Below are 26,885 nucleotides of genomic sequence, written 5' to 3'. Positions count from 1 at the left end.
TCTAAAATGTGACACTCATACTGCAAAATTCAGTTAGCAATGTAGGTACATAGTTTATTAGAATTTTCCTTTTAATATTATTTTAAGTTAATGCATTATGTTTGTATTATGAATAATTCTGTAACTGTTGCTTACACTAAGAGAGTTGGGTACTTTATAAAATTATGCAATTCAAAATCGTGCTTTGATATTCTGATTTCTAAATATGTCAAATTCTATTTTGCTCTGCACCAATCAATGGTGATTATGAATTGCTGAAAATATGTAACAGGTAGGACAACCTCTATAGTGAGAGATCCTTCATGTAATATAAATAATTTGCCTGTTACACCACTGGCATTTAGGCTAGCAATGAAGGTCCACCATCTCTAGTGGTGGTCAAGGCTTCCTTCATTATGTCAGTAGCTTCTTTTCAGTTTTCACTACTGTCAGTCACGTGAGTCCCAGATGGAGACTCAGGAATACCGTTGCACTCGGGTGTAGAATTGCTGTTTTGGAAATAGTTTGTTTGACCAGTCAGGGTTGTTGGCCCTGAGCTAAACCCCCAAACCTGGAGGACTGGTGGACCACTCTTAGTCTGGCCTCTACCCTTTGACCTGATTGGCATGGGTGACCCTACCACAAACTAAAGCATAAAGCCCAGACTCCAGCCAGCATAGCTCTCCAGGTCATTGAGGCACACATACCCTATGAAGAGGTTGCGGTCCCCTTGGAGGAGTTAATCTTTCAGGTCGATGACTTGTTGTTAGATCCAGGGAAGATTAGAAATCAAAATGTTTAAAGTTTTTTTTTTAGAAGAGGCAGCTGCGGAGAAAAGAAAGGAAATGTCCATCAAGTGGAGGAGACCAAGTGAGTCAAATAACGTGGCATCAGCTGAAATGGGGCTGGTAGATTCTGGTTGAGCAGAGATGTTTTGCCTGAAGGTTTTCTACGGAGGAAGACATGAGAACAGAGATTGAAAAGTAACCAAAGTTGTATGAAATAAGGAAAAAAGTGTGATTGGTGTTGTGGAAAAAGTAGTAATATTGTGTGTAATGTGTCAAAATAAAAGACCATAAGACATGGGAGCACATTTAGGCCATTCAGCCCATCGAGTTTGCTCCACCATTCCATCATGTCTGATCCTGGAGCCTGCTCAACCACATGCAAACTACCATCCATGTTTCATGTAAAAAAATGTAGAGGTGTACTAACCACTATGCTATACACGGTTTCACACAACACACGTGAGCCGGGTTCAAATCCAGCCGCTGTCTGTAAGGAGTTTGAACATTCTCCCTGTGACGGCGCGGGTTTCCTCTGGGTACTCATGTTTCCTCCCACAGTCCAAAGATGTACCGATTGGTAGGTTAATTGGTCATTGTAAATTGTCCCATGATTAGCGTAGAGTTACTGGACTGTGTGCCTCGAAGGACCAGAACTGTGGTGTATCTCAAACAAAAAAGAAACCTGGGAGGTGGCAGGGAGTTCAGTAGTCTTACAGCCTGGGGGAAGAAGCCATTTTCCATCCTAACAGTTCTTGTCCTAATGCAATGGCACCTCCTGGCTGATGCTAAGAGGTCAAAGAGATTGTTGGATGGATGGGAGAGATCATTGACAATGCTAAGAGTCCTATGTACACAAATCGATATCTGATCAATATCTCTGATGGGTGGAAGAGAGACCTCGATGAACCTCTTGACAGTCCTCACAATCCTTTGTGGGGATTTGTGGTCAGTGTTTTACAGTTCCCGTACCAGGTGGTGGTACAGCTGGTCAGGGCCTCTCAATGGTGCTCTTGTAAAACTCGGTTAGAATGGGGTTGGGGTGGAGAGCCTCACTTGCCTCAACCTCCTCAGGAAGTGGAGACGCTGCTATGCTCTCTTGACCAAAGAGGTGGTGTTGAGGGACCAGGTGACACTGTCTGATATGTACACACTCCTAACTACACAGACCGTATCAGAATCAGGTTTAATATCAGCGGCATATGTCATGAAATCTGTTGTTTTTGTGGTAGCAGTATAATGCAATATGTAATAACAGAAAAAAACATGAATTGCAGCAAGTCTGTGTGTATATAAGTGTTAAATAAGCAGTACAAATTTTTTTTAAGAAGTAGTGAAGTGGTGTTCATGGGTTTAATGTGCATTCAGAAATCGGATGGCAGAGGAGAAGAAGCTGTTCCTGAATCATTGAGTGTGCGTCTTCAGGCTCCTGTACCTCCTCTCTGTTGGTAGCAATGAGAACAAGGTGTGGCTTGGGTGATGGTGGTATATTTACTAATCATATATGCTAATAAATGACCAGATACTTGGAAAGAACTGTGCTGTTTGCTTGCGTGTACAGGAAATATTCTGGAAGGACTGTAAAGAAAATAACTTGTAAGATGAGGGATGAGAAAAAGTACAGTTGACCAATATGGAACCTAATGATTGTATAAGCACACACACAGAGCAATGCATGTAGAATCCAGCTGAGGTCTCTGTTGGACAGGCCTTTTCTGACGGGATGCTGTTTCCTTTAGAAGTGACTCGAGGAAACGGAGGCAGGAACTACAATATCCAAAGCAGCCAAGTGACAATAGGAGATGGCATCACTTGCTTTTTATATATACATTTTTAATTTGCTGTTGGAGAATTAATTTGCTCCTGAAAATGCTTCTCTGCAGCTATTTAAAAAATTGAAGTTTCATCCTCTGAGTTTGAATTATGAAATATTTGATCCCTTTAGAAGCAAAGAATAGAGCGTAGTGGTCTGTTTTGAAATTCATCTGTGTTAAAAAATGTGCACAAAAGTGATACATATATAACCACAATCCCTTTGTTTTATTAATTATTACTATGCTTCCCACTGCGTGTTTTAAGCTGCCTTGCAGTTAGGTAGAAGTAAATCTATTAGTTTATGCAGAGTTAGGAAGGATGTGGGTGTCAGCCCTTGATGAGTTCCTGACCCCTAAGAATGTTGTCTTGCCCCCCTCCTGTTTAGGTTTCAAAGTTCAAAGTAAAATTTATTATCAGAGTACGTACATGTCACCACATACAACCCTGAGATACTTCGTACTTAGCATATCTGTAGAACAGTAACTGTAAACAGGATCAACGAACAACAAACTCTGCAAATGTAAATCTGAATAAATAGCAACAAATAACAAGTATGAAATAATAAGCTAAAGAGTCCTTAAAGTAAGGTCATTGCTTGTGAGAGCACCAGAAATAGTGTAGTTATCCCCTTTTGTTCAAGAGCCTGATGATTGAGAGGTAGTAACTGTTGGTGAATCTGGTGGTGAGAGTCCTGAAGCACGTGTACCGTACCTTCTAACTGATGGGAGCAGCAAGAAGAGAGTATAGCTTGGGTGGTGAGGATCTTTGATGATGGATGTTGCTTTTCTACAGCAATGTTTCACGTAGATGTGCTCAATAGGTAGGAGGGTTTTATCTATGATGTACTGGGTACAAGCCACTATCCTTTGTAGGATTTTCTGCCCGGTGTTTCCATACCAGCCCCTAATGCCCCCAGTCAGTATGCCTTCCACCACACATCTGTACAAGTTTGCCGAGGGTTTTGATGACTTGCCATACCTCCACAGACTCCTGGGGAAGTAGAGGCGCTGTTGTGCTTTCTTTGCAATTGTATTTTTGTGATGAGTCTAAGACAGGTCTTCTGGGATAGTAACACCCAGGAATTTAAAGTTACTGACCCTCCCCACCTCTGATCCACCGAAGATTACTGGCTCATAGACCCTTGGTTTCCCTCTCCTGAAGTCTACAATCAGTAGCTTGGTCCTGTTGACACTGAGTGAGAGATTGTTATTATGACGCCACTCAGTCAAGATTTCAATCTCCCTGCTGTATGCTGATTCATCACCACCTTTGATACAGTCCACAGCAGTGGCATCATCAGCAAACTTGTATATGGTGTTGGAGCTGTACTTAGCCACACAATCATAGGTGTAAAATGATCATAGGTGTAAAATGAGTAGAGTGGTTTTATTCTGAACTTTTTTTGACTTTGCTTGCTGTCTTAAGATGAGTAACTTTCCATATATCACAAAATTATGAGGGTTGGTAATTCTGCAACAGAATCACTATCTACTCTTGCTATCTTAATTTAAATTCCTGCAATTATTTCATGTCTCTGTCATTGCAGTTTTATCCTTTTAATAGGAGGAATATTTAAATGTCTAATTGGTTGGAATGTGATCATTGCCTGTGGCCTTTCTCAAATTAATGAACTTCCACCTGAAATGCGATTTCCTTTTCTGCAGTGCACACCCCTCAACCCCTCCATCTTCTCTAAGTTAGCTGACAGGATGCTGTGATCTCCAGCATGTTGTGTGCATGACTGGCCTGTGATAGCAGGGTCTACGTAGATGGTGATCCAGACCACTGCAGGAGCTGGAAACCTAACATAAAAATGGAACGTGCTAGACTTTCTCAGCAGGTCGCACTGTACTTGTGGGGTGTTTCAGGTGTGGCACCCAAATCAGGGTCACATGAAACCATGGGAGCAGGAGGTGGATGGTCATATGATCAGCTGGTGCATATCACATCCTGGTTATGTTACCACTGATGTCAGGCAGACAATCTCTGAAGAATATTTATAATGGCTGGGTTCACCCATTTTGTAAAGACTCTGCCCAGAAGAAGGCAATGGCAAACCACTTCTGTAGAAAAAGAAGCTGTCAAGAACAACCACGGTCAAAGACCATGATCGCCCATGTCATACAATACAGCACATAATGATGACGATGATGATGTCGTCTTTTTTTTAAAAAAATGGGATTGTGCTTTTATAGTAGAAAATTCTGAGAAGTTTGCAGAAGCTTTTCCAATTGTGTAAGCTTTAGGGCAAATAAAGAGAGACCTGATTTCAATAGTCAAAGTTTCAATTATCAGCAGACTTGGGTTTAAGGTGGTTGGGAAATGAACCAGAAGCAATACGAGGAGTAGAATGTAAATAGTTGGGATTTGGAATGCACATTATGAGAGATTATTGGACAAATATTTGAAGCAACAAATAGAATCAGCGATATGAACTGAGTGCCAAGGAGTGAGACTAGCTAAATTGTTCTTCAAAGAAACCTAATGCAAGTTCAAGAATTGAAGTTATGATTAAAAGCTCTTTAACTCATCTGCAGGGGAGAGACATTGAGATCGAAAACGAATGCCCTGTGATTGGTAAATAGTAGGTTGGAACCTACTATTGGCATGGGCTTCAGTATGTCCAATTGGTCTCCAGCTTTCCCTCCCTTAACCCATGAGTAGATTGTCATCTTTCCACTTCATCCAAAAGCCTAGCCAAAAACACAAACTTTTAAACAATCTGTGTGCTGGAAAATTGAGGTAATAATCTGAATGCAATTATGGCGCCCTATGGGACTTTGTTGAAAGCCTCCTCATCTAATGTATCACTCATCAGAAATGTCTAAACCATAGCAATCTATACTAAAGAACCAGTTAATGTTTAACGTAAACAGAAAAAAAAACATGGATAGTAATACCCTTAGAATATCTCAAACACTTTAAGAGCCATGAAGTTTTTTTTTAAAGTGCTGTTACAATTATAATGTAGGAAACAAGGCAGGCAGTGCACAGCAAGATCCCACAACAATGTGGTAAAGATCAGATGATTTATTAATTTTTTTCCACAATGCTGATGAAGAGGTAAGTATTAGAATGTAAACAAGGAGAACTCTCCCGTTCTTTTTCAAATACTGCCATGGGATGTTTCTCCATCTTTATGACATGACTTCTGTTTAATGCCACATTCAAAAGATTGGATCCCTGGTGGAATACGCCATTGGAACTGCTCTGGAGGGTGGCCAAGATCTTATCTGCTCAAACCAGATTGTTTTGTGGCAGAATTGAGGTAATGTAACAAAAATTGAAAAATAAAGTGAAATCCGGATGCTTCTGCATGAAAGTAGGGAAGTTGTTTGTTCTATTTGGAAGAATAAAGATTAATGTTTCTGTGACATACCCAGATTACACTCCTTTCTTGTTTCTGGGCCTCAGATTGAGTCTCTCCAGAGAAAGTATGCCTGACAAAAGAAATACTATAAAAGAATTGAACTTGCCGTGCTGTATTCCAGGATGCACCGCTATCTGACCACAAAGCTACTTTCCCAGTGCAAATTTAATCAGAATACCCCGGTGTGTTTATGGTTCACCAGATTCAGTAGGAGGTGACTAGAAGCAAGAGAAATAACTGAAGCTTCACTGTACAATGTTTCCCAACCTTTTTTATGCCATGGACCCTCGAGGGGTCTGTGGATCCCAGGTTGGGAATCTCCAGCTGGAAGAACTACACACTGGTTAATCCTGAAAGGTGAAAATGGGAAGTGTAAGATCCAGAATGGATTTAGTACAAAATGCTAGAGGAACTCAGCAGGCCAGGTAGCATCTATGGAAAAGAGTAAACAGTCAATGTTTTGGGCCAAGACCTTTATCAGAACTGATGATTGTATTGTGGAAGGGACTATATTGAGAATCAGATTAGTCATCTGCTAGTCAGACTCAGGCACAGATGTGGAAATTTAAAAACTCTGATCAACCTCCTCAAGTAGAATCTCCTGTTCGGTGCACAAAGCTAGTTTGCATTCAAAGTAGTCCTTATTAGAGTAAATAGTATATCAGTTCTTAAAATAAATTGTTTTATTATTCTGATATTAATTGCTAAAACACAGCTGTAATATATTCTGTTCCTTGCATGATGAATCTTTTAGGTGTCGACAAATCATGCTGGGTATGAAAATATAACTGGGTATTGTCTCTGCAGGAAACTTGTGTCAGCTTTAAATTGCTGGAGACAGTGGGATCTTCCTCAGGATGTACTTCTGCTTCTTTTCATCAGAATTATGAATCAGAGAGCAGATTGTTACCTCAACTCAGTGATTTGTCTTTGAAATATGTGGGTGTAACCTTGCCACCCAGACTGTAGAAAACAAGGAAGCTACTCTGTGGCCCCACACTTCTTCCCATTGTTCAACCCATCATCCACATATCTAAAAATAAATTGACAACTTTGGATACTGCATTTTGCTCAGGATGATCTTTAGACAGTTTCAGAGTTTTTAATAATCTAATCTCGGTACGTAATTCATGTATATTTTCTATTTAATTATGGTATTAAAATTCCTTTAAAGTAAGATTATCTCTTCGCTCCAGGAGAAAAATTCCAAACCTCTTTGGATTGTTATACTTGCTGCCCATAATGCTGCTGGCATTTAGGGCAGCACTGCAGGTCCTCCATCTCTGTCGATGTTCAGGGCTTCCTTCATCATGTCAGTAGCTTCCTCTTGGTTTTCACTACTGTCAGTCATGCAAGCCCCGGGTAGAGACTCAGCAATACCATCACACTTATACATAGAAGGATTCTTCATTGCTGCTTCCATAACAATTTTGTTTTTATCAGTCAGGGTTGTTAGCCCTGAGCTGCACCGCCAAACATGGAGGACTGGTGGATCACTCTTTGTCAGGCCTCTGCCTTTTGATGTGATTGGCATGGGTGACCCTTCCAAGAGCCAAAGCATAAAGCCCCAATTCTAGCCAACATAGCTCTCCGGGTCATTGAGGCTCACGCTTCTCCAAATCCTATGATAAGGTTGTGGTCCTATTAGAGGTTGGATCTTTATATTTCAACTGAAACCTATCAAATGGTGAAAGGCCTTGATAGATTGGGTGTGGGGAGGATGTTCCCTATGCTGAGAGAGTATAAGACAGTATGACACAGCCTCAGAATGGAAGGGTGTTCTTTTAGAACAGAGATGAGGAATTTCTTTTGCTAGAGAGCAGTGAATCTGTGGAATTCTTTGCCACAGGTGGGTTAGGAGGCCAAGTCTTTATGTATATTTAAGACAGAGGTTGATAGATTCTTGGCTGGTCAGGGCATGAAGGGATATGGGGAGAAGGCAGGAGACTGGGGCTGAGAGGAAAATTGGATCAGACAAGATGAAATGACGAAGCAGACTAGATAGGCCAAATGGCCTAACTCTGCTCTTATATGTTATGGCCTAAAATAATATTACATTGCTCATCTGTGCCAAGTTCTTAAAAGGGCAGACAAATAATTTAGATTTTTATATAAATTTGAATTGTTTGAAGGTCATATGAAGTGATACAACTGAGATTACATTTGAAATTCATCCTTCATTATGCTTAATATATTTCTTATTATGCACATATTTCTAAATAGTGAGTTGTGAAAGGTAATAATACTTTCTCACTTGTTCAAATTAAATTGATAACCAATTAACATTACAATTTTATTCTGTATGGGTTAAGCATATTTCTGTGGTAGAATACAGCAGTAGTAATAACACTGGAGGTATTTCATTGGCTGTAAGTCACTGTAAATCTCTGTATAAATGCAAATAAGTTTAGTTCTCTGTCATGTATTTATACAATTGTTAGTCCCACTCACATGGATGTGTAGACTCAGGGCAACTGGATTTCAAACTCATCAGAGAGTTTGTATACTGCGTGGTATTCACATGATGGCAATGCCTATTGGCAATATGTAACCAAATATTTTTCAGAGTAATTTTTAGAAGGTGAAAACCATTTGATCTTAGATAGTTTGGAAATTTGCGACCAGTCAAGGTAGTGAATGGAGTAGCATTCAATACTACTCAATTGCTGGTTCTGAAGTGCTTTGCAGTCAATGGATCACTTTCAAAGTATAATCATTATTGTAATAAGGTGGGGACTGGAACAAAGGCAGAAATATGGGAGAGAAACTAAGTTCTGCATCAGGTACAAGAATACTTTTTTTTTTAACCTGAAAACTTGTTTATTGATGAAGGTTGGTATTAGTTTTAGCTCCTGTCATTTGTGGCTTACTCAATCAAGACATAAAGGTTTTAGAGAGCCAGGCCCTTGTATATCCTCTCTGCCATGTATTCTAGACTAAGGTGATAGTAGTTGCACTTGTACATAAGTATAAGTATGTGGTAAAGTTATTGTAATTGTGGTAGCATTGAATAAGGACAATTTACTTGTTGAGTTGAAATGCAACAATGCGATAATGAGGGGGGAAGGGTTAAGGGGAGGGGGGAGGGCTGATATTATACTCTATTATCCTATCATTCTATTCATTCTATGTAATTATCTTAAAAATTGAATAAAAAACTATAAAAAGAACAATGCGGTAATGGAGAGATTAGTGTGATTGAGGAGTTGGCTTTGATTCTGACACTGGGTGCTGCCTACATGCAGTTCCATATTCTCCCCATGACTCTGCATTTCCTGCAGATGTTCTGTTTTCCCCTTCACTGCTAAAAATTGCCCCCTAGTGTAGGTAAGTGACAGAATATAAAACACATGGGAGAGAAAAAAAGTAACAGGGCTCTAGGAAAATTGAGAGAGTGGGATTGGGGAGCTGGCATGGATGAGACGGGTAAATGGTCTCCTCCAAAGTGGTAAATTAAAGATCAATACGTTTTTGCATTATTTAACTGGTGATACCTGGGACAGAAAGTTGGAAATCTTTGTTCTGTGATCAATAGTTTGTAGTAATTTGATATTAACTATAGAATAAAAACAAGGTCCTCGATGGAGAGGGAGAGCCGGTATGGGATACCAGAGTACTGGGTTAAAGACTGTACTGTTTGTTGGAATCTAGATCAAGGTCTCTTTGGGGGTGCTTTTGCAACTGCTTGCATGGTGGGGGGAGGGGGTTCAGTGCTTCAACTGGCACAACGGGGGTGGGGGGAGTGTCAATGCTTCTGCGTGGGAGGGGGGCTTTGGGTTCTGATGTTTCTATCATTCGTTCTTTGGAGTTTGTTGTTTCGTGGAAGTCTGTGAAGAGTAAGAATTTCAGCTTGTATACTATACTTTCTCTGATACTAAATTGAATCATTTAAAGTGAATGAAATGTTAGCACTTTAAAAAGGACGAATCTTTTGAGATGACTGGATGGAGCATTGGTTAGACCATGGCACTAAAGGAATGCACCATGGATACGTTAGTACAGGAATGGTGCTCTGTGTGTAGAATGTGCTCAGTTAGCAAGTGTATAAAACAGACACCATTATTAATGTACAGGCTGAAACTCACAATGAATGTAATGAAAGACACATTGTTTTTCTGCATTTCTTGTATATATTATATATAAAGTTTGATTTTGAAATAAAAAAATAAGCCTGCTCTGACATAAAAAAAAATGTCATGGTTGATTCCATCTCACGTTCCTGTTCTCTTTCTATTCCCATTGACTCCCTTGTACGTAGTTCAAATGCCTATCAGTCTGGATTAAGGACATAGGTTAGTTGGAATGTGTTCAATGAATACAACTCTGGGTTGGAGAATTCTAAAGAGACATGGCCCTTTTCATCTCTGCAACATCCACCTTCTCCCCACCAAACACATCATTACTCCACTCACCCCGCCACTGCTCTACACTCTCCACACGGATCACTCCCTCCTTGATTCCCTTCTCTACTAATCTCCCTCCTGACACTTATCCCTGCAAGCTGCCGAACTGCTACACCTGCCCACACACCACCTTCCTCACCTTCATTCAGGGCCCCAAGCAGACCTCCCAGCTGAGGAACACTTCACCTGCGAATCTGCTGGGGTTGTCCACTGTATCTGACGCTCCCAGTGTGGCTTTCTTTACGCTGGTGAGACCTGTCGTAAACTGGGAGACCACTTGGTTGAGCACCTCCACTCCATCCACCAAAAGTGGAATATCCCAGTGGCCCAACATTTTAATTCTAATTCTCGTACCTGTTCTGATATGCCTGTCCATGGCTTCCACTTGTGCCGTGATGAGGGCGGAGGAGCAACACCTTATATTCCAGCTGGGAGGTCTCCAAGCTGGTGGCATGAACATTGATTTCTCCTCCCAGTAAAATAATTTCCTCACAACTTCCCCTCTTCTTCCACTCCTCACTCTGGCCTTTTACCTCTTCTCACCTGCCTATCACCTCCCCCTGGATCCCCACCGCTCCCACCTTCACCTTCTCCTATGGTGCACTCTCCTCTCCTATCAGATTCCTTCCTCTCCAGCCCACACCTGCCTGGCTCCACCTATCACCTTTGAACTATCCTTCATCCCCTCCCTCACCTTTTTATTCTGTCATCTTCCCCCTGTCCTGAAGAAGTGTCTCGGCATGAAACGTCAACTGTTTGCTCTTTTCCATAGATGCTGCCTGGCCTGCTGAGGTGGGGGGGGGGGGTGGGGTGGGGTGTGTGTGTGTGTGTGTGTGTGTGTGTGTGTGTGTGTGTGTGTGTGTGTGTGTGTGTGTGTGTGTGTGTGTGTGTGTGTGTGTGTGTGTGTGTGTGTGTGTGTGTGTGTGTGTGTGTGTGGTCCTGGATTTGCAGCGTCTGCAGAATCTCTTGTGTTTATGATTTTGCAGTTGCTGGAAATCCAGAGCAACGCACACACAAAATGCTGGAGGAGTTTAGCTGGTCAGGCACCACCTATGGAAGTGAATAGACAGTTGGAGTTTCAGACTGAGACCTTTCATCAGGACTGTGTTTGTGGCATTCAGATGCAGATCAGTCACTGTTTCTCTGAATGCCACAGGGCATTGAATGGCTGGCCCCTTTCTCAAGGGTCTTTTTTAGTTATGTAAGTTAGAAACTCAAATCATCAATGGCATATCTGGAAATTTGTTTGGAAGAATAAGTGTGTGTACTTACTGTAACACTTACCCAACAGGCTGGTATATGTCTAGGGGAAAAGGAGATCCAGCCACACACCAACCCACCTCCCGTACACGCAGGTGCTGTGAGAATCGAGTTTATGCCTCACACCGCTCACCGTATCAACTTCACACCAAATACCGTAATGACATACACTTTATAGAATCTACTAACATTAACTAAAGAAGTATTAGGCAATACTATATATATATACAAGGAAAGAAAAAAACAAAAGGCGCCAACTTGTCAAAGTTCAGTCAGTGTAGTGCACATCGTAGGAGCTCAATCAACGAATCATCCGACAGCCACGTCGTCACCCCTGGGACCACCCGGTGGTCTTACGAGCCGTCTAGCGCCAGTCGCGGTGGTCCTACGAGCCGTCCAGCGCCCGTCCACCTTCCTCGTCCGTCTCTCCTGCCGACTCCCTTCACCCCCAAGCCCGCGCAACCCCTCCCCCAAGTTCCCAGCCTCACAAAACACAATAACATTCCCCATTGATTAACAAATGAATACAATTACCATATCAGCCATTCTAAAGTGAAACAATGGCAAGAGAAACATTTAACAGACAAAGAAACATTCCTACTCGTAACAAACCAAAGAAGCCCTTTTTAGTAACATACACCGGACATTGTACATTACCAAAAATGTTAGTGACATAGGTTAAATAAACTCTATCAGGCTGTTCAGACCTCAGTTACAAATATTAACAGGTGACGTGGCACTATTTCTGGATAAATTAGGGGATTGAATACCTCCTGCACCAATAGAATGAAATCTTGCTTATGCTTTTGAAACATTCTTCGCAGTTAGTACAAGAGGTTGATGAAATATTCAGCAAAAACAACTGTGTTGCAATTAAAAATAAAATCCTGTGGTTAAATTATGCTGATACAGCACATGGGCTTAATGAACGGCAACTATAAGAGGTTGAGATGAAAAGTAGACTGATACAGCATTCATTTGAATCTTTTGTAGTGAGAGCAAACCACTTCCTGTAAGACTGCTCTGATAAAATGCAACTTCAGAAACAATGCTCAACCCAAATGTACCTGTTATCACAAGCTCTAGTTCTGTATGCCCGAAGAAGGTCCATAAAGGCAGATTGAGCATATTAAATATATTTGACTGATTGTTAGAATACATAATAAGGCCTTGGCATAAGCTATACCTGATTCTGCAATTTTAATTGTTTTACTCTGATCAAGTTCCAAGTTTCAATGTACATTTTGTTGTGTTCTTTATATTAATACGTACCATGGGTTTCTAATAAAGAACCATACTCTGGAAGAAGTAGAACTTTTATTTAACAGCAACAACCACATGTGTCTTACAACACCATGCTTTCAGATCTTTCTATCATTTCTGTGTATGCTCAGAACTCTCTCCAATCACATTCTTACACGTGATATCATTACCTTTCCTTAAAAAGAAAAACAATTAGAAACACTGACCATAGAAAATGCATAATTTAACATGTCTCTATCGGTTTCCCTGGGGGTTTACGAACACCAGTAGACCTTCTCAGTGGTTCACACAGTTCTTGTGTTTGGTTGTTATTTCCATGTTTTGTCTGGTCTGCATCAGTTAACTGAAACTCTGAAGTTGGCTCTTTCTTGAGGTCTTTGCGATTTCTTCTTCACACTGCTCCTTCTTCTGTTTGGACCATGTATGATCTGGGTTGTACTTCTTCAAGTACTGTAGCTTTCTGTGTCCATGTGTTCATTTTGTCTTGTATCCTTACTTCATCTCCTTTGTGCAGTTCAGATAATGGATGAGAACATCTGTCAAAGTATGTTTTCTGCTTTGCTTTGTGTTCATTTTTCCAACTTTTCACTTGTTTTCCTCCCTCTGTTCTCAGAAGGCTCTCATCTATTGGCAGATTGGATCTCAAACAGCATTCCATCAAGAGCTGAGCAGGTGAAAATCCACATTCAAGTGGAGTACTGTGACAGGCTAACAAAGCTTTATACAAGTCACCTCCACTATCTTTTGCTTTGTGTATCAGTTTCTTGATAATTCCTATCGACTTCTCAACCAATCCATTGGACTGAGGGAAAAATGGACTAGATATTGTCTGAACAAAGCCCCATTCATGAGCAAAATGTCTCATACATTCACCATTGAATTGTGGACCATTGTCTGTGAAAACTTCATCAGGTACACCATGTCTGGAAAAAACTGATTTCATGCATGTAATTACATTCTCTGCAGTTGTTCTGCTCAAACCACACACTTCGGGATACAATGAGTAGCAATCTGTTATCAATAGATTGTAGCGGTGTGCTACACGCAGCGCTAAAATAATGACACGGAGTCGGTAAACTGCAGTTAAAAAAGATTTTATTCGAACTTCACAGCCTTGCTTTAAAGCCTCCCTGATCCCACCCTCCCCGGGCACGGATGCTGTAGGGGGCACGTACTCACAGTCCCCTGCAGGCTTTTCCCTTTGTTGGTGAAGCAGACCTGGCGCCCTTTTGGGACTGGCCTTTGTGCCGGCGCGCTGGCTATTTGTGAGCCGGTTCGAGTGCGCTAGGAAGTGGGTCGCCACATAACCCCCTCCCCCAGAACCGGCGATACACCCCCCAATGTCCACAGTCTGGGCCGGACCCTGTTTGGGAGGTCGGCCTCTGCGCCGCGGTGCCGGAAACTCGACCAAAAAACGGCGTCCCGACCTCTTGTCCCACACATACAGGAGGCTATCCCGATGGCCAGCCGCCATAGCCATCAGCGGTGGCTGGCCCTGGCGTTTCCCGGGAACTTGCAGGGCGGGCTACAGCGGCGGGCTTCTGCGCCCCACCGTAGGTGGTAGAAACACCATTGTTCGTTGGGCTCCCCACCCCTGCCTCTGGGGTTAGCGGGCTCTGTGGCCGGGCCTGGTCTGGTTTGCTGCTGGGAGCGTGGCCGGGTGATCTGTGCGACGGACGCCCCACTCACCTTCTTGGCGTTCCACAGCAAGTCCACCCGGGCTGCCGCCTTCCGGGGGTCGCTGAAATCCGCGTCGGACGGCAGCAGGCGTAAGTCCTTGAGCAGGTGCTCCAGGAATGCTTGCTCAAACATGAGGCAGGGCTTGTGTCCTCCGGCCAGAGACAACATCTCATTCATTAAAGCCGATGAAGGTCTGTCCCCCAAGCCATCCAGGTGCAGTAAATGGGCAGCCCGCTCGCGCCGTGAGAGTCCGAAAGTCCTTATGAGCAGGGCTTTGAATTCCGTGTACTTGCCATCCACTGGGGGAGACTGTACGAACTCCTCAACCTGGGCCGCTGTGTCCTGGTCAAGGGAGCTCACCACGTAGTAGTAACGTGTGTCCTCCGAGGTTATCTGCTGAATGTGGAATTGGGCTTCTGCTTGCTGGAACCACAGGTGAGGTCGCAGCATCCAGAAGCTTGGCAGTTTCAAGGAAACAGCATGAACAGATGCGGCGGCGTTCATCTCCGGTCCAAAAATCGTTTGGACCGTCGGGGTCACCAATTGTAGCGGTGTGCTACACGCAGCGCTAAAATAACGACATGGAGTTGGTAAACTGCAGTTTAAAAAGATTTTATTCGAACTTCACAGCCTTGCTTTAAAGCCTCCCTGATCCCGCCCTCCCCGGGCGCGGATGCTGTAGGGGCACGTACTCACAATCCCCTGCAGGCTTTTCCCTTTGTTGGTGAAGCAGACCTGGTGCCCTTTTGGGACTGGCCTTTGTGCCGGCGCGCTGGCTATTTGAGAGCCGGTTCGAGTGCGCTAGGAAGTGGGTTGCCACAAGATAATCTTTGTTGTCAGTTACAAACAGATCAACGCCTACCTTCTGATAAGGTCTCTGAGGACTAGGATGTGGATGCAGTGGCTCCTTAGGGTTGCTAGGTTGGTATTTAAGGCATATTTATCAAGAAGACACCAATTCTGCACTTTCGTGATTCATCCTGGGCCAGAACATCACTTCCCACGCTCTTCTCTTACATTTTTCAATACCTAGGTGGCCTTCATGAATTTTCCCAAGCATTTCTTTTCAAAGACTTTTAGGAATCGGAATTCTGCTACCTTTGTATAATATCCCACCCACAACAGAAAGTTCTGATCTGTGGTTCCAAAGTCAGGCTTTTTTAGGAATGCTTCAGGAACATCAAGAAAATGACAGAAAGACAGGAGACTAGAATCCATTCCTCTGCCTTCAGTTTCTGTGACTGAAGATTCATTCGTCAGAAACTCATTTTTTTAGCTGATAGGAATTGCATCTGTGTTTTGGAAATACTTTGAGAAATTGTTTGTAATTTGGAACTATTTTATAAGATAGAAATCTTTGGTGAGCCTTGATGTGTTTTTAATAATTTTATTTAAAGTTAAATGTGTATCACTAAAAATGAATGAAATGTGTTTAAACTATTTTGTTAGCTGGAAATATCTTCACCTTGGGAGAGATAGGGGATCCACCTCTTCAGTAATGAGTTTCGGCAGCTGAACTCGCCATGGAGAATAAATAAGGAAGTGAATTAGTCTTTGAAATTTAGGTGGTTACTGTATATTGTCTCTTTAGTGAGGGTATCTGTGGCTATTTATTGTGGATAAAGCTTACGATCTTTGTTTGAATTTAGAACTTCACAGTCAGCAAACTCAATGCTGTCATGTTCTGATTAAAATGAAATGTGCTTTTCAGGTGATGAAGAATGAATGGAAAGTTGAAAGGTCTAGAATGTTTAATAGAATTTTCTTTAGTAATTGAAAGGCTAATTTCTTAGCCTGAATCTCTGTTGTAGGGAGGAGATTATGTATTTTGAGCTGGATTCATTATCCAATTTGTAACAGAAATCCTGTTTTAACTATTTTGTTTTTTTTCTGTTGTGTGTGGGAAGATTCCTGGATATTTGGGTTAGTTTAATAACTTCTCCTTGTTGTATCCTGCAGAGGGCACATACATAGTCAAAAGGATGGACAGCTGTAGCTGATTGCTGGGAAGTACAACTGGGCGTTATTCCTTTGTGATTTTATTCCATGTTTTGATTTCCTCTTTGACAAAGCTTCGATTCATTGTTATGCTCACACTTTGGCTAATTTAAGACATCATAATGTTGGGAAACTATAGATACAATTTTGTTCCCTGTAATTCTGCGCAGTTCTTTTTGCAAGTCCAAAATATTGTTGCACCGTGATCCCTCAAGATTTCTGTAACCAGCTATTTTAGAATAGAATCTCCATCATAAGCCAAAAACTTCTGTGCATTCTTGTGTTCTGTCCAAAGTAAACTTATTATCAAAGTAAATATGTGTCACCATATGCAATCCTGAGATTAATTTCCTTGCAGGCATACTCAATGAATCTAATAATAGAATCAATGAAAGACCAGACCCAAGAGGGTAGACTACCAATGTGCAAAGGACAACAATCTGTGCAAATACTAAAAACCTGTTACAAATAAGTAAGCAATAAATGTCAAGAACACATAATGAAGAGTCCTTGAAAGTGTGTCCATAGGTTGTGGGAACAGTCCAGTATGTGGCAAGTGAAGGTGAGTGAAGATATCCCCTTTGGTGGTAGAACAGGCGCGAGCTTCCAACACCTTGTCCAGCACAACCTGAACTTGGTGGTGTGAGTCCTGAGGCTCCTGTACCACCTTCCTGATGGCAACGACGACAAGAGAGCACGACCAGGGTGGTGGGGGCTGCTGATGATGGATGCTGCTTTCCTGCGACACCACATGCGTGTAGGTATACTCAGAGGTGGGGAGGGCTTTACCTGCGATGGTCTGGACTGTATCAACTAAATTTTGCAGGACTTTCCATTCAAGGGCATTGGTGTTCCCATACCAGGCCATAATATGATGCAATTAGTCAATATACGCTCCACCATGTACTTATAGAATCTTGTCATGCTGAGTCTTCAAAAAAAAAACTCCTAAGAAAGTAGCAGTGCTGCTGGGCTTCTTTCTAATTGCATTTAGGTGCTGGGCCCAGGACCTGCCCTCTGAAATGATAACACTGAGGAATTTATAATTGCTGACCCTCTCCACCTCCGATCCTCTGACTGGCTGCTAGACTTCTGGTTTCCTCCACCCCAAGTCAATAATCAGTTCCTTAGTCTTGCTGACATTGAGTAAAGAGGTTGCTGATGTGGCACTTTTCAGCCATATTTTCAATCTCCTTCCTATGTGGTGATTCGTCACCACCTTTGATTTGGCCTACAACAGTGGTGTTGTCAGTAAGCTTAAATATGCAATGGGAGCAGTGCTTACATCTTATAAGTGTAAAATAAGTAGAGCAGGGGGCTAAGCGTGCAGCCTTGTGGTGCTCCTGTCTAATGGAGTTTGTGGAGGAGATATTGTTGCCAATCTGAACTGACTGGAGTCTGCAAGTGAGATAATCGAGGATCCAATTGCCCAAACTCCCATGAAAGAAATCTTTGATTTTACCAAACCAGCATTTAAATATAAATTTATCAGATTAGTGAAGATCGGGTGTAGCAGGGTTATGCCTGCAAAAATACCCTCATCCTATCGAATTAGCAGAAGATAAATGCCAAGTAAGCAATTAGAATAATGTGAATTAAAGTGTAAGTTCCTTTGGAAATGCATTCCCTGATTTAAATTATTCATAATGATCCTCATTCCATGTCTCACTAATATCTGGGTTACCTTTAAGGAATTAAATTTATAATTACTCGAAAGGCCATTATTATTGTCATGTACTCCAGGGTGTAATGAAATTTATTGCTTGTGTGAAGCTCACATTGTAAACAGTGTTGTGTGCTGTGCCATATAATGAGGGTGATCATCGTCTTCCACCTGTCTTTAATCTGAAGCTCTTCAAATTCAAAGTTCAAAAGTTCAAAGTGCATTTATTATCAAAGGATGTATACATTATACAACCTTGAGATTCATCTCCTAACAGGCAGCCATGAAACAAAGAAACCCAAAAGAATCCATTTTAAAAAACTGTCAAACACCTAATGTATAGGAGGAAATAATCATGCAAACAATAAACACAAGCAATAATGTTCTGAACTGAAGTCCACACAGAGAGATCCAAAGAACAGCGCAGAGCCAAGTTAACATTACGGAGCAGCAAGCTGAACCAGACTATCCCTTGTCCTGGGACCCAACACCCTGACCTTTTCAATCTTGCCTGGCACCTAAATCATCGTCCAGGCATTGGGTTCAGTAGCTTCGATACACTCTGGGATCTGGACCTGACCTTTTCATTCTTTTCTCTATCCAAGGCCATGATTGTCCTTGGCAAATTTTTATACAGAAGTGGTTTGCCATTGTCTTCATCTGAACAGTGTCTTTACAAGGCGGGTGACCCAGGTGTTATCTATACTCTTCAGAGATTGTCTGCCTGGCATCAGTGGTCACATAACCAGGATTTGTGATGTGTACCAGCTGCTCGTACAACCATCCACCATCTGCTCCCGTGACTTCACATGACCCTGATTGAGAGAGGCTAAGCAGTTGCTACAGTCCTGAAGAATGGTCTTGGCCCAAAATACTGACTATTTATTCATTTCCATAGATAGTGCCTGACCTGCTGAGTTCCTCCAGCATTTGGCCCAAGGGTGACCTGCAGGCTAGCAGAGGGAAGGAGCACCTTACACCTCCTTTGGTAGAAAACAGTGTGACATGGTGGTAATAATAAATACAACAATGAATACAAAAGAAAGTACAAAACAACAGAATGGTACAAAGTTTGTAGAGCAGGCTACCAGAGTTCAAAACAGAAATGGTATAGAGACTGCCATTGGCCCCATTGGAGAATACAAATGGATGGGAAAGCAGGAAACCAGTCTGGGTGCTGGCTATTAACGGAAGGCCTCTGAGACTAGTCATGATCTGAAAACGGTAACAGCAATGGAACAAACAGATACTGTTTGAGAAGGGTGGTGACTTCCTTTTGGGTAAACACGGCATTTATCTGGGAGTGCATTTTCTTTTCTAAGTAGTGATAAAGTCTTTGGGAAATGCTTTGTTCCACCCTATTTTTCAGGCATTTTTCAAAAAAAACAAATCCTGCTTTCAAAAACCAGCCTCTTAAACATGAGAATTCCTTAGTAGGATAGAGATTTTATATCATTAAATTAAAAGCAATGCTTCTCTAATTTTGACACCGCTCCAATATTTGCTTATTGTTGAACGTGTGAACAGGAGTATTGAGATTGGTCAAATAACTTGCAGTAAGCCGCAGTCTACACACAGAGTCAAAAGTTGTGTCTTATTATTTAGCATCAAATTGACTGGCCTACTTCTAGTATGTCCTCTACTGACCATGGGATTGCACACAAACTTTGACTAAAACAATGTTAAGCATACGTAAAGAAAATCCCATTATTCTGTCAAGAAGGAAATGTGCAGACTATTTTCTAAATGTGGAGAAAATTCAAAGATCTGAGATGCAAAGGGACTGGGGAATCCTTGTGCAGATTTTGTAGGTTGAGTCGGTGGTGAGGAAGGCAATGCAATGTTAGCATTTATTTCAAAAGGTCTAGAATATAAGTGCAGGGATGTGATGCTGAGGCTTTATAAGGCACCGGTGAGGCCTCACCTTGAGTATTGTGGTGAACTACATATGTCTGTCTGGACGCACCCCTCTGCTGACTGCTCCTGTGGCTCCTCCCACAGACCCCTGGATAAAGGTGATTGGAGGCACTGCTCCCCCCTCAGTCTCCAGGATGTTGTGTGGTTGTCTCTTGCTACTAATCGTGGTCTCTTGCAGCTAATAAAGCCTATCGTTTGCCTCCCATGTCCGACAGTTATTGATGGTGCATCAAGTATTGTGAGCAGGTTTGGGCTCCTTATTGAAGAAAAGATGTGCTGGCAGGTACACAAGAGGTGCACAAGGATGATTTTGGTAATGTAAGGGTTATTATATGAGGAACATTTGATTACTCTGAGTCTGTATTCACTGGAATTTAGAAGGATGTGGGGAAATCTCATTGAAACCTTTCCAATGTTGAAAGGTCTGGACAGAGCAGATATGGAAAGGATGGTTCCCATATTGGGGAAGTCTAGGACAAGAGAGTACAGCCTCAGGATAGAGGGGACGTCCATTTAAAACAGAGAAATTTCTTTTGCCAGAGGTATTGAATTTGCTGTGGAGGGCAGGTCGTTGGGTGTTCTTAAGATGGAGATTGATAGTTCTTGATCAGCCATGGCATCAAAGGTTATGGGGAGTGGGGCTGGGGGGGTGGGTAAAAGAGGATCAGCCATGATTGAATGGCAGAGCAGACTTGATGGGGCAAAAGGCTTAATTTTGCTCCTATATCTTGCGGTCTTAACTTTTTTTAATATAAGACTACATCAAATAGTATTCAAATGTATTTTTTACGTGCTAAATATGTACACTAGATGCTATACTGAACTGCATTCTAGAAGTCTAGTTCCATTTGGTTTTATTTACTAAATCCAAATTTCTCCTTGCAAACTTATTAGGTCAGTAAAAGGTGATGCTAGCAAGCAATCTAAGGTAACTTCTGAATTACCCAAAATATTGAGCAAGCCAACTGTTAAAATTCTTTTCCTCTAGTTTTATTTCAATGACTTCCTTTACCAGCTGGTCCCAAAAGCCATTGGCGTGGCACAGTAGCTTTGTGCCGTCAAAGTCAATCCTATGACCATTGTGAATGCAATGCTCTGCTACCAAACCCAGAGGTCTCACTCAAATAAGAACTAAAATTTTCTTGTAAACAAGGTGGGAGAGTGGAAACCTGATCGGATTATGACTACCCAAGCAGGAGGAACAGACTACAGGGGTAATACCACTGGACTAGACATACCCAGGCATCAGCCCTGAAGAAGATGGCAGGTTTATCTACAGGCCCCCAAACAGCACTCTGGATGTAGGGTGTAAGTTGAATGAAGAGTTAAAATTGGCATGTCGCAAAGGTAATGATACAGTTGTCATGGGGGATTTCAACATGCAGGTAGACTGGGAGAATCAGAATAGTACTGGACCCCAAGAAAGGGAGTTTGTGGAGAGCCTCCGAGATGGATTCTTAGAACAGCTTGTACTGGAGCTTACTAGGGAGAAGGCAATTCTAGATTTAGTGTTGTGCAATGAACCGGATTTGATCAGGGACCTCGAGGTAAAGGAACCATTAGGAGGTAGTGACCATAATATGATATGTTTTAACCTACAATTTGAGAAGGAGAAGGGAAAATCGGATGTGTCGGTATTACAGTTGAACAAAGGGAACTATGGAGCTATGAGGGAGGAGCTGGCCAAGGTTCAATGGAACAATACCCTAGCAGGGAAGACAGTGGAACAAAAATGGCAGGTATTTCTGGGAATAATGCAGAAGGTGCAGGATCGGTTCATTCCAAAGAGGAAGAAAGATCCTAAGGGGAGTAAGGGGCGGCCGTGGCTGACGAGGGAAGTAAAGGGCAGTATAAAAATAAAAGAGAAGAAGTATAACATAGCAAAGATGAGCGGGAAACCGGAGGACTTTTAATGGGAAGCTTTTAAAGAGCAACAGAAAATGACAAAAAAGGCAATACGCCAAGAAAAAATGAGGTACGAAGGTAAACTAGCCAAGAATATAAAGGAGGATAGTAAAAGCTTCTTTAGGTATGTGAATAGCAAAAAAATAGTTAAGACCAAAATTGGACCATTGAAGACAGAAACGGGTGAATTTATTATGGGGAACAAGGAAATGGCAGATGAGTTGAACAGGTACTTCGGATCTGTCTTCACTAGGGAAGACACAAACAATCTCCCAGATGTAATAGTGGCCAAAGGAACTAGGGTAAAGGATGAACTGAAGGAAATTTATATTAGGCAAGAAACAGTGTTGGATAGACTGTTGAGTCTGAAGGCTGATAAGCCCCTGGGACCTGATGGTCTGCATCCCAGGGTACTGAAAGAGGTGGCTCTAGAAATTGTGGACGCATTGGTAATCATTTTCCAATGTTCTACAGATTCAGGAACAGTTCCTGCTGACTGGAGGATGGCTAATGTTGTCCCACTTTTCAAGAAAGGAGGGAGAGAGAAAACAGGGAATTATAGACTGGTTAGCCTGACGTCAGTGGTGGGAAAGATGCTGGAGTCAATTATAAAAGAGGAAATTACGACACATTTGGATAGCAGTAGAAGGATCAGTCCAAGTCAGCATGGATTTATGAAGGGAAAATCATGCTTGACTAATCTTCTGGAGTTTTTTGAGGATGTAACTATGAAAATGGACAAGGGAGAGCCAGTGGATGTAGTGTACCTGGACTTCCAGAAAGCTTTTGGTAAAGTCCCACATAGGAGATTAGTGGGCAAAATTAGGGCACATGGTATTGGGGGCAGAGTACTGATATGGATTGAAAATTGGCTGGCTGACAGGAAACAGAGTAGTGATTAATGGGTCCCTTTCGGAATGGCAGGCTGTGACCAGTGGGGTACCGCAAGGTTCGGTGCTGGGACTGCAGCTGTTTACAATATACATTAATGATTTAGATGAAGGGATTAAAAGTAACATTAGCAAATTTGCTGATGACACAAAGCTGGGTGGCAGTGTGAAATGGCAGGAGGATGTTATGAGAATGCAGGGTGACTTGGACAGGTTGGGTGAGTGGGCAAATGTATGGCAGATGCAGTTTAATATGGATAAATGTGAGGTTATCCACTTTGGTGGCAAGAGCAGGAAGGCAGATTACTATCTAAATGGAGTCAAGTTAGGAAAAGGTGAAGTACAACGAGATCTAGGTGTTCTTGTACATCAGTCAATGAAAGCAAGCATGCAGGTACAGCAGGTAGTGAAGAAAGCTAATGGCATGCTGGCTTTTATAACAAGAGGAATGGAGTATAGGAGTAAAGAGGTCCTTCTGCAGCTGTACAGGGCCCTGGTGAGACCCCACCTGGAGTATTGTGTGCAGTTTTGGTCTCCAAATTTGAGGAAGGACATTCTTGCTATTGAGGGAGTGCAGCGTAGGTTCACAAGGTTAATTCCCGGAATGGCGGGACTGTCATATGTTGAAAGATTGGAGCGACTGGGCTTGTATACAGCGGAATTTAGAAGGATGAGAGGGGATCTGATTGAAACATATAAGATTATTAAGGGATTGGACACACTGGAGGCAGGAAGCATGTTCCCGCTGATGGGTGAGTCCAGAACTAGAGGCCACAGTTCAAGAATAAGGGGTAGGCCATTTAGAACAGAGATGTGGAAAAACTTTTTCACCCAGAGAGTGGTGGATATGTGCAATGCTCTGCCCCAGAAGGCAGTGGAGGCCAAGTCTCTGGATGCATTCAAGAAAGAGTTAGATAGAGCTCTTATAGATAGCGGGGTCAAGGGATATGGGGAGAGGGCAGGAACGGGGTACTGATTGTGTATGATCAGCCACGATCACAGTAAATGGCAGTGCTGGCTAGAAGGGCCGAATGGCCTACTCCTGCACCTACTGTCTATTGTCTATTGTTTCGTCGTCAAAACATTGGTTATAATTGATATCTGTACCTGGTTGGAAGCCTAAGAAGAGTTTATTCATCTAAATGTATGTTTATTAAACATAACGATGTGGTTTTAAGATCAACTGTGTATTTTGCAGATGAGAATAATATCTTGGGTTAGTAATTGTACTGCCTCACCCTGATTGATTTTTACCATGAAGGCACAGCAGGAACATGGAAAAATCAGATGCTCAATGGGAAAACTCGTTCAAAGCATTTACTGGCCATCGCAAAACACACAAAATGGTGGAAGAACTCAGCAGGGCAGGCAGCAGCAATGGAAATAAATAAACAGTTGACATTTCAGGCTAAGACCCTTCTTCAGGATTGGAAAGGAAGATGGAAGATGCCAGAATTAAAAGGTGGGAGGAGGGGAAGGAGGATAGCTAGAAGATGATTGGTGAATCCACGTAAGTGGGAAAGGTAAAAGGCTGGAGAGGAGGGAATCTGATCGGAGAGGAGAGTAGACCATAGGAAAAAGAGGACATCCAGAAGGAGGTGACAGACAAATGAGAAGATGTAGGAGGCCAGAATGAGGAATTAAAGAAGAGGGGAGGGGGAGGGTAGTTTTTTTAACCTGGAAAAATTGATATTCATGTATCAGGTTGGAGAGTACCAAGACTGAATGAATATAAGCTTTTGCTCTTTGACCCTGAGGGTGGCCTCATCATGGCACAAGAAGAGGCCATGGATTGGCACGTTGGAATAGGAATGGGAATCACAATTAATATTTTTGGATATACATTCTTCTATGTATTTTTGGATATTTCTGGTCACCTCACTATAGGGAGGATGTGGAAACCATAAAAAGGGTGCAGAGGAGATTTACAAGGATGTTGTCTGGATTAGGGAGCATGCCTTATGATAACAGGTTGCGTGAACTCGGCCTTTTCTCCTTGGAGCAAAGGAGGATGAGAGGTGACCTGATAGGGGTGTATACGATGATGAGAGGCATTGATTGTGTGGATTGTCAGAGGCTTTCCCCAAGGGCTAAAATGTCTAACACAAGAGGGCACAGTTTTAAGGTGCTGGGGAATAGGTACAGAGGAGATGTCAAGGTTAAGTTTTTTACTCAGAGTGGTGAATGCGTGGAATGGGCTGCCGGCAACGGTGGTGGAGACGGATATGATAGAGTCTTTTAAGAGACTTTTGGATAGGTACATGGAGCTGAGAAAAATAGAGGGCTATGGGTAACCTAGGTAATTTCTGAGGTAGGGAAATGTTTGGCACAATTTTGTGGGCCGAAGGGCCTGTATTGTGCTGTAGGTTTTCTATGTTTCTATGACTGCAATTGAGAGAAAACATCCGAAAGTGCTCACACTTAAATTAATCGATGTGGTGTTTTTTCAAATACCCATTAATAGTTCTGACAGTGGAAACAATCACCTCCAGTGACCAGGTAGAAGCTAAGATGTTGAAAATATTCAACAGGATGGGAAATGTCAGAGAAGAAGTGTGCAACTGTGGTGAAAAGTCGTCTCACTATTGACTCTCCCTCTCCCTCTCTCCATAGATGCTGGCTGATACTTCCAGTGTTTTCTGCATTTAATCTGCCATCAATAATATGCTTCTAGAACAGTTAAAACATTTTTCTAAGTTCAAGTTTAATTATCATTCAACTATACATGAATACCAATGAATACCGCTAAACAAAACAGCGTTACTCCGGGGCTCACAGTCACACACAGCACAAAGCACAGAAGACACATATAAGATATCAATAAAATACAGTCACATGAAATATAAATAGTCCAAGACCCTGAGTCCATGAATGTTGCAGCTGTCTGCAGTCGACACAATACAGCTTCTCCTGCTGTGTGATCACTTGGGGGCAGTACCAAACCCAGCTTGGATGCCTCTCTCCTGGGCAGCTGTAAACACTTGGGGGCAGTACCAACCCCAGCTTGGATGCCTCTCTCCTGGGCAGCTGTAAACACTTGGGGGCAGTACCAACCCCAGCTTGGATGCCTCTCTCCTGGGCAGCTGTAAACACTTGGGGGCAGTACCAACCCCAGCTTGGATGCCTCTCTCCTGGGCAGCTGTAAACACTTGGGGGCAGTACCAACCCCAGCTTGGATGCCTCTCTCCTGGGCAGCTGTAAACACTTGGGGGCAGTACCAACCCCAGCTTGGATGCCTCTCTCCTGGGCAGCTGTAAACACGGGGGCAGTACCAACCCCAGCTTGGATGCCTCTCTCCTGGGCAGCTGTAAACACTTGGGGGCAGTACCAACCCCAGCTTGGATGCCTCTCTCCTGGGCAGCTGTAAACACTTGGGGGCAGTACCAACCCCAGCTTGGATGCCTCTCTCCTGGGCAGCTGTAAACACTTGGGGGCAGTACCAACCCCAGCTTGGATGCCTCTCTCCTGGACAGCTGTAAACACTTGGGGGCAGTACCAACCCCAGCTTGGATGCCTGTCTCCTGGGCAGCTGTAAACAGGAGAGACCCAATACAGCAGATGCTGGAATCTGAAGCAACAAGCAACTTGATTGTTCAGCAGCATCTGTGTTGGGGAGAAGAAGGTGGGAAAGGGGTTGACAATGGTTCTGATGCAGATATCCCCCCCAACAGATTCCTTTTCTTTCTGCCAAAGATGCGGCTCAACCTTCTGAGTTCCTTCAGCACATTGCCTGTTGTTTCGGTAACAACAAACAATTCAGTCAGCCAAGTGGCATCTGTGAAAGGAAAGGAGACATTGGTATTTTGGGTCAAAACTATCTGTAGCCATATCAAGACGTACAAACAAGCTGGAGGAACTCAGCAGGTCGGACAGCATCCGTTGAAAAGAGCAGTCAACGTTTCGGGCCGAGACCCTTCGTCAGGACTGTAGCCATAGATTTCTTTTGATGCATGTTCA

At 42.7% G+C, this 26,885-nt stretch overlaps 1 protein-coding gene across 5 annotated transcripts in view; it reads left to right on the top strand.

Annotated features, from left to right (window-relative positions):
- Positions 1-26,885, top strand: part of slc12a8 (solute carrier family 12 member 8) — a 146,738-nt gene that overhangs the window by 30,899 nt on the left and 88,954 nt on the right. The gene's annotated exons all lie outside the window — the stretch shown is intronic.

The sequence above is a fragment of the Hemitrygon akajei genome, chromosome 5 (assembly GCF_048418815.1).
Source record: "Hemitrygon akajei chromosome 5, sHemAka1.3, whole genome shotgun sequence".
NCBI lineage: Eukaryota > Metazoa > Chordata > Chondrichthyes > Myliobatiformes > Dasyatidae > Hemitrygon > Hemitrygon akajei.
This window is presented reverse-complemented; position numbering and strand designations above follow the sequence as displayed.